General features: G+C 65.6%; 1 protein-coding gene across 1 annotated transcript in view; it reads left to right on the plus strand.

Annotated features, from left to right (window-relative positions):
* The first annotated feature begins 658 nt into the window (after positions 1 to 658).
* The window catches only part of PSEN2 (presenilin 2), a 46742-nt gene continuing 40166 nt past the window's right edge, over positions 659 to 7234 (plus strand). Inside the window, exon 1 of the mRNA XM_012730872.1 lies at positions 659 to 741. The gene's annotated coding sequence lies outside the window, so the exon portion shown is untranslated. The remainder of the gene's footprint in view (positions 742 to 7234) is intronic.

The raw sequence follows: 7234 nt of genomic DNA on the forward strand, positions 1-7234 counted from the left end.
CGGGCCGGCGGGGGAGGGGTGGCGCGGCGACTCCTCTTTCCCTTCCAGCTGGGGCCTGCGTCCAGGAGCAGGGGCTGGGGTCTTCCACGTAGGTGAGGCCCACGGGACCCCGAGTGCAGGCCTGGAGCTGGCGAGCTCCTTATCGAGGCTTTTAGCTGTTTCATCCAACATCTGCAGCTGTGGGGGACTCCCACAGTTGAGCATGTGAAGCTGAAGGGAGCCAAAGCTAGTCCCCACCCCAAATTTTATCGATGGATACATTCAGCCCACAGAGTCCAGATGACTTTGGCCAAGGCCACGCAGGTAGGACTTGCAGGACCGGGCTTAGACCAGGGTGTCCCGACCTCGTGTTCTGCTGTCCTGCCCTGGGGCCAGGGCCCAGCTCGCTGGCAGGGGCTGAAACGCGCCCGGTCGGGGACCTAGTGAGTGTTCCCTCCCCAGGGTGTGAACTGTGACTGGGGGCGTAGCTGCACCCCCGTGGACAGATGGCGCACCTGTGAGGCCTCCCGTGGAGGACACTGCAGACTCGGTTTAGCCCACAGTTGATGCCTAAGCTGCTGAGCCGGTCCTGAGAGGAGCTTGGTCAGGACAGACCTTGCCTCAGGTGCAGGCGCAGTGCCTGCCCGGCTCCCTGACACCCCCCATGCTGGTATCGTAGGGTGCCTTCTGGAGACATCTGAGCCTGCCGGGCCTCCAGCCAAGACCTTTGGCGGTGACCACGTTTCGGATAAGCTGTTTCAGGTGTGTGCACCCCAGGTTGCCTTTTGTGCGAGTGAGGCTGTGAGGGCAGGGGAAGCCACCAGCGGTTGCTTTCTGCCGGCTGGTAAAGGGACAGGGGTCTGCCTCAGCCACCCAGCAGGCGGGCGGGCCCACCGTCCAGCCCTGGGCTTGGGGAGGGCTTTCGGGCAGGGGCTGAGTCTGGGAGGAGTGGGCCTTGGGGGTGCCCTGGGGGGCGGGAGGGTCATTTCAGGTCTCGGGGCGTTCTGTGTACGGCCGGGAGTGGGGAGAACCGGCTCGTGTGCGTGGAGGCCCAGCGCAGCTGGCCAGCTGTCACCGCCCTCCGCTGGACGCCCAGGGTTTGAGGCCAGCGGCTGCCGTGACGCTCTCGGTTACGGTTATGATGTGACATACCTGGCTGGACGTGCTTGTCTGTTTGAGAGCTTGGAGCGCACCGAAGTGGTGATTTTCACCCTTACGAAAGGGGAAACGTGGGTTTTAGGACTTGAGCCCAGCCGGCCCCGAAGCCTGCCCGTGCTGGCCGCTGCTCCGGACGACAGCCCATGGGATTTCCGTGTGGTTTCCATTACCGGCTACAAGGCGAATAAAAGTTGTTTTTTTGATATTTGGAGAAACCACACTGGCGGGTCACGTGCACGTTTGTGTTGAAGACCTCTGAGCAGTCTTCAGCGGCTGCTCTGACTCGCACGCTGTGGTGGTCTGGCGGGACGGCCCCTTCCCCACGAGCAGGCCGCCTGTCCCAGCTGGGGCAGCGGGAAGACAGCACGCCGCGGGCTCTGGCCGGCCCTGGGAGGCGCTCCCCTTGCGCTGGCCCCTGGGCCTGCAGCCGCTGAGGTTGCCAGGTAAGGCCTGGGCCAGTCTTTAGTCCTGAGCTGTCAGAGAAGGAGCCTGTCTTGTCCAGCCTCTGAGCTGCGTGGACAACGGGCAGAACTGGCCCCTCACTCGTTGGTGTGTGGTCTTTCGAAGCACGGGAAGAAAAGTGGGCAGTGCGCTCACTTTGTTTGTGGACCTTGACCAGAAACTGCCCGACATTTTTAAAAATACAAGAAATACATGTTTATTCTAGAAAATACAATAATTTGTATTTTCAAAGTCATCCATTAGCCCTGAGCCCCGAGGTAACCGCCCGTAACAAGCACATCTGACAGCCCCGTGCATGTATGCTTTGGCCTGTTCAAACCCTGGAGGGAGGAGGCGCCTTCCAGCTGCCCTGGGGGCAAGTCTCAGCGCAGCCGGGCCAGAGTTCTGAGCTCCACCTCTCCGGGGGTCTCACCCCCAGGCGCCGCAGACCCCTCCTGACCGCCCGCTGCTCCCCTCAGCAGGGGATTCAGTTCTGCTCCCCGCTCTGTCACTGGGGAGTTCTCTTACCCTCCCCCGGCACCTCTGGCCTACACCCCAGTTCTGCATGCACACATCGCACAAACATTTAAAATCTTAGAGGTAGTTTAAGTTCTGTTCTCGTTTTTCTGCTGGTGAAGTACTTTCAGAATTCCATCGAGCATAATTGGAAGACTGGATTCGATGGCCGTGCAGAGTTTGAATGGGCCTTATGTATCAGACCGGCCCCGGCAGGAGACCTGCCCAGAGAGGCAGGGCCCTGTCTCCTGCCGCCACAGGTGGGTGCTTCCAGAAAGTGCCAGGCAGGTTGCAGTCCCACCCCCAAAGGGCATCGGCAGCAGAGCAGGAGCAGAGGACTTTGGCAGGAGGACTCTGGGTTTTCAGGTGGCAGATGACCTGGTGACCGGGTGGCCGGCGTGCGTCACCTCTGAGCTGTGTTTTGGAGGAATTGTGTATTGCAGACAAGACGCCCCTGCCATGGCTCCCACCCAGGTGAGCGCCCAGAGGGCCGCCCGGGTCGCCGAGGCTGTGACCCTCACACCACTCCGAGTGGGCAGGGCAGGGCGGAGCGTCTCACCTGGCAGCTGGGAGGCCTGAGCTGGACTTGTGGCTCCGGCCAAGGAGCTTGAACCGGTCCCTGTAGCCCTGGGCCTCAGTTCCCTTCACTGCAGTTCTGGCCTTGGCTCTACAGACGCACCCTTTCATGTGACAGAATGTTCCGTCCTCGGCGTGCCCTGGGCCGGGCCGGGTGGAAACAGGATGTCGCCCGGGGCCTGGGGGAGGCCTGGCTTGGTCTCTTGACTGCTGTGTGTGGTGGTGCAGCAGCTTGTGACTTCACAGGCGCGCCGCAGGCTTCCACTGCCCCTCACTGCAACGCTGCCTCCACTCACGTCCATCACACGGCCATTAGTTGAACGCCTGCTGTGCCAGGCCCGTCGCTCCTCAGCCTGGTTTCCACGGTCACCTCACCTACTGCGTTCACAGCAGGGGAAAGGGGCCCCATGAGGGTTAGTCATCTGTGGCCTTGCAGCCAGGGAGTATGTGGTTCCCGTCACACAGCTGGGCGATTCGAACCCTGTCGGCCTCCGGAGCCGCAACTCTGACCGTCGGCTAGTGGCTTCTCATCACGAACAGAAGGGGGAGGTCTGCGTAAATGTGGCGTGTCAGGGACGTGGCCTCGGTGGCAGCCTTCACAGCTGCTCCTGCCGCGTCCCCCACGGCCCCTGTTCCAAAGATGGGAGAATGCTGCCCGGTGGGGCGAGGGGGGCGGCTCTTCTGAAAAGTCAAGGGCAAACCTAGAGCCTGTTCCAGCGTCACGGACCCCCCCACACTGTGACCTGGGCGGGTGGGATGTTGCTCCAGAGCCTCGCCGAGGGGCTTGGGCCCACCTGTGGCCCAGCCACCGCCCTGTGTCGGGGGAGCCTTCCGGCAGGTGCTGCAGCAGGGGCGTTGGGGGTTTTCCGAGGAATGTCACCTCCGCAAACCCTTCCCTTGTGGACGGGAAGATGGTGGGAAGTTCCGAGGAGTCAGGGGCGCCCGCAGATACCTGGGTGGCCACAGGTATCTGCTGTGGGGAGCTCTGTCCCTCAGGCTGCTTCAGAAAGACACGTGGTACTGGGGCCCCGCCGTTCTCAGCAGCCCGCTCCCGGTCAGCGCGCACGGGCAGTTTGCCTTCCGAACAGCCGTCCACCCTTCCACGAGGCCTGAGGGTTCACGCTGGCGTTCGCACAGCTCTCTCCGAGTTAGGTCAAACCTAACATTGCTCTGAAAGAGAAAGAAAGTAGAGGAAACTGGGTCACTGGGTTTCCATCGTAATGGCCGCCACTGCTGACACAGACCGAATTTGGGAGAAGTCTCCGGGCCAGGCTCACCTGGCCTGACTAGTTCAGCATTTCCGCCTCATCTGGCTGGTGAATGAGCGTGAGCAGCGGCTTGAATTTGCACCTTAGTCCAGGGCCGCCCCCAGGCGCGTGTGCCGGGAGGGCCTCTGGGAGAGTGTCCACACCAGAGCCCCCTCGCTTCTCTCTGTGGCTTCCTGGCGGGAGGGAGAGCTGGTTGCCGGTGGCTGGCAGGAGTGGACGGCACCTGCCCCAGCCCGCCGGCCCGCGTCAGCCTCCTGCGGGGGCCGGCGGCGTCACTGGCTCTCCGGCGTGGACAGACGTCTGGCAGGAGGGTGTTTGTCTGCGGTCGCCTGGGTAGGGATTTTCCCTGAGGATTTGGGAGTGCCGCGGAGGCTTCAATTCCCACCGAGACGCCTGGCAAAGCTCTCTCCTCGGAGCGGCAAAGGTCCAACCCCGATGTCTTCCTCGCAGTGGGAGGGCCGTGTTCGCAGGTCCATCTCCGTCGGGCCCTCAGGCCAGGGCAGGAGGGAGGCGGCGGGGAGCAGCCTAAGTGCTGGTCACGGCCCTGAAGCTGCAGCGGCCCCCTCGCCTCGGGCTGCAGAGGCTGCAGCCTGACCTTTGTGCCGTGCAGCCGTGCTCCTGGGGAAGGTGGGCTTACGCAGCGGGCGGTCGGAGACCAGCGGCAGCGTGTGCTGGTGCAGCCGAACACTGTGATGTACCGTGTCTCAGAATGCAGGTCGTATTGGGGATCACAGTTGACGGCGGGTGACTGCAATCTCGGAAAGCAGAACTTGGGGAAAGGGGACCTTACCGCACCAGCTAGGAAACTACAGGCTGCAGGCGGGGGGCGCAGGCCCCGGCCACGCGGAGCTAGGAAATGCAGGAGGTCAGAATGGCCACGTCCGCGGCCCCCGAGCAGACACCCACAGACACCCACTCGGGTGTCGCCTCCAGGGACGGTGTTTTCTGAGGCCTCTGGTGACTGTGAAGCTTTGTGTCCAGTTCAGCCTCTGGTTACATTTTCCCGCTGGCGTCCAGTACAGTCCGGCCTTCCAGTCTTACTTTTTTGCGGTCCGAAGTAACTGTCGCAGACCTGCTCACAGGCCTCTTTATTGTGTGCTCAGGGCCAATTCCAAGAAGCAGCACTTCAGGGTCAGACGTTTCTTAACACTTCGGTTCCGATCTGCCCTCTGACCGCTGTCCCCCCCGGCGGGCTTCACGGCTGCTCTGTCAGCCCCTGCGGCTGGTCCTCTCCGAGCAGCTTCTTCGCCTCCCGGCTGCCACCGGCCCCTGACCAGACGGGGTTCGGGAGACGGCGCGGTGTGCTCCCCGCCAAGCAGGTGGTGCTGAGCGGTGGGTGCGGGCGCTGTAACTGGACACTGGCACTGGAGCTGGAGGCCCCGAGCGGGCATCTGATTTCAGGGCTGCGCGGTGCGGGCGGCCTCACGCCGGCCTGGGCCCCGGGACTGCCGCAGACTCGGCCGTAGGCCCTGGCAGTGCTGGGCGAGGGGTGCGCGTATCAGCCAGGTTGCGGGGCGCGGGGCCGACTACTGGCCAGGCCATTTCGAGCCTGTCACCTTTTAAACCTGGTACCTGCAGTGGGGAAGAACCGCCGGGGGGGCCTGGTTTCTGGGGTTACTGTGCTTAGCGCCCTTGGGGCTCGGCAGGTGACTCCCCGCTGCCCCCGCCTGGGGGAGGGGCCACTTTGGGAAGCTGACCTGAGCGCTCCTGCCTTTCCTGCTGCCAAGTCCTGCCTCAGGCGCTGGCTCGTCCCCTGTCAGGCCCAGGTGCCCGTTGGCGGCCAGACCAGCTCTCCCGCCCTCCGGGCTTCCCGCCCCGCTCCTGTCTGCTTGCCTGCAAGTCTGGACCTCGCCGTCTGGGGCGGGACCCAGGGGACCGTCCCCTCCCCGCGTGTCCGTCTGCAGACGCTGGGAGTGCCTGCTGCCAGCGTGGCCTGGCAGCTGCTGGCCATGCCAGGGGCGGCCGCGGGAGGACCCACCGTCGGTCCCGGCCCCGCTCGGTGCCCCCAACCTGCCCGGGCCTCGGTGCCCCCAACCTGCCCGGGCGTCTGCTCCCAGGATGCCCCTTCTCTGGCAGCTGCTGTCCGAGTCCGGAGGAGAGAGCTTGCCCCTGCCCCCTGCAGGGACTCGCGGGGTGGGGGGGGAGTAGTTCCTGGGCAGGCAGGCCACAGATATCGGGGGTTGGGGTGGGAGAGTAACTGGACCCCAAACAGCTGCTGCGCCAGGAAACACGGTAGTTGAGAGCCACCGCAAGTGAGCACCCTCGAGGGCGCAGAGGGCGCGTGACAGGGCCCCCCGCCGGCCTCGGGAGCTCGGCTCCACCCGCGGCCGCAGAGGGCAGGGGACAGGGCCGCCCGCCCCGGCCTCGGGAGCTCGCTCCACCCGCGGCCGCAGAGGGCAGGGGACAGGGCCGCCCGCCCCGGCCTCGGGGGCTCGGCTCCACTGCGTGGCGGGGGGCTGTGTCCGGGCGTTGGTTGGGGTGTCTCTGCCCATCCCAGCGACAGATCCCGCCACTGCGGCTGGAGGGGCAGCGCCAAGCGCCCCCGCCCCGTCGCGCAGCGTCCACTCGCTGTTGGCTCCCACTGGGCTCCGCCGGCACCGACCTGCCGCGGGGTCGGGCTGGGCGACTGGCCGGGCCGGACCCGCCCTCCCGTGGCCCCTTGGTCTGCGCCGCTGCGTCCCGGCTCTCACCCTGGGCCACCCTCGCGCCCCCCGCTGCACCCCAGACCCAGCACCCCACTGCGCTGCCTTCTCTTAGCCAGCCGCACTGGGCGCTTCCTGGCGCAGCGCAGACCCAGGGTCCTGCCCCTGGCGCCTGCGGCCCTCGCCCAACGCCCCCCCCTGGCCTGGTCCATTCGCCTCTCCACTGCGCGGGGCTCTGGCCCTTGGCCTCTCCGTCCTGCTGCCTCCTTAGTTCTCCTGCCGTAGTTGGGGGGGGGGGTCCCCTTCCCTGCTTTTCACGTTGTGGCCAGTGACCTGACGCAGCCGAGCCCGGCTCTGACCTCGTCTGGCCCCGTGGCTTGAGGGGCCCACGCTCCCGCGGGCCCTCGCACGTCCACGCAGCCGCGCGGGACGGAAGCTTCTCCACGCCTTCTGGCCCCGCCTCCCCGAGGAGCCTTCTCCCTCTCGGTGTCCCCGCGGCGTTTTGAGGGACAGCGCCTCCTTTCGCATCTCCCCGGCCCTGGAGGCTGCACAGCCGCTCGCACGCACCTGGTGTTGGCTGCTGAGCAGCCTCTCCCGGGCCTGGCCCTCGGGGCGCCCGGCGGTCAGGTGCCTGCCGCTCCCGGGCCTGGCCCT

Source organism: Condylura cristata, unplaced genomic scaffold (genome assembly GCF_000260355.1).
Source record: "Condylura cristata isolate star-nosed mole 26May11 unplaced genomic scaffold, ConCri1.0 scaffold00029, whole genome shotgun sequence".
NCBI lineage: Eukaryota > Metazoa > Chordata > Mammalia > Eulipotyphla > Talpidae > Condylura > Condylura cristata.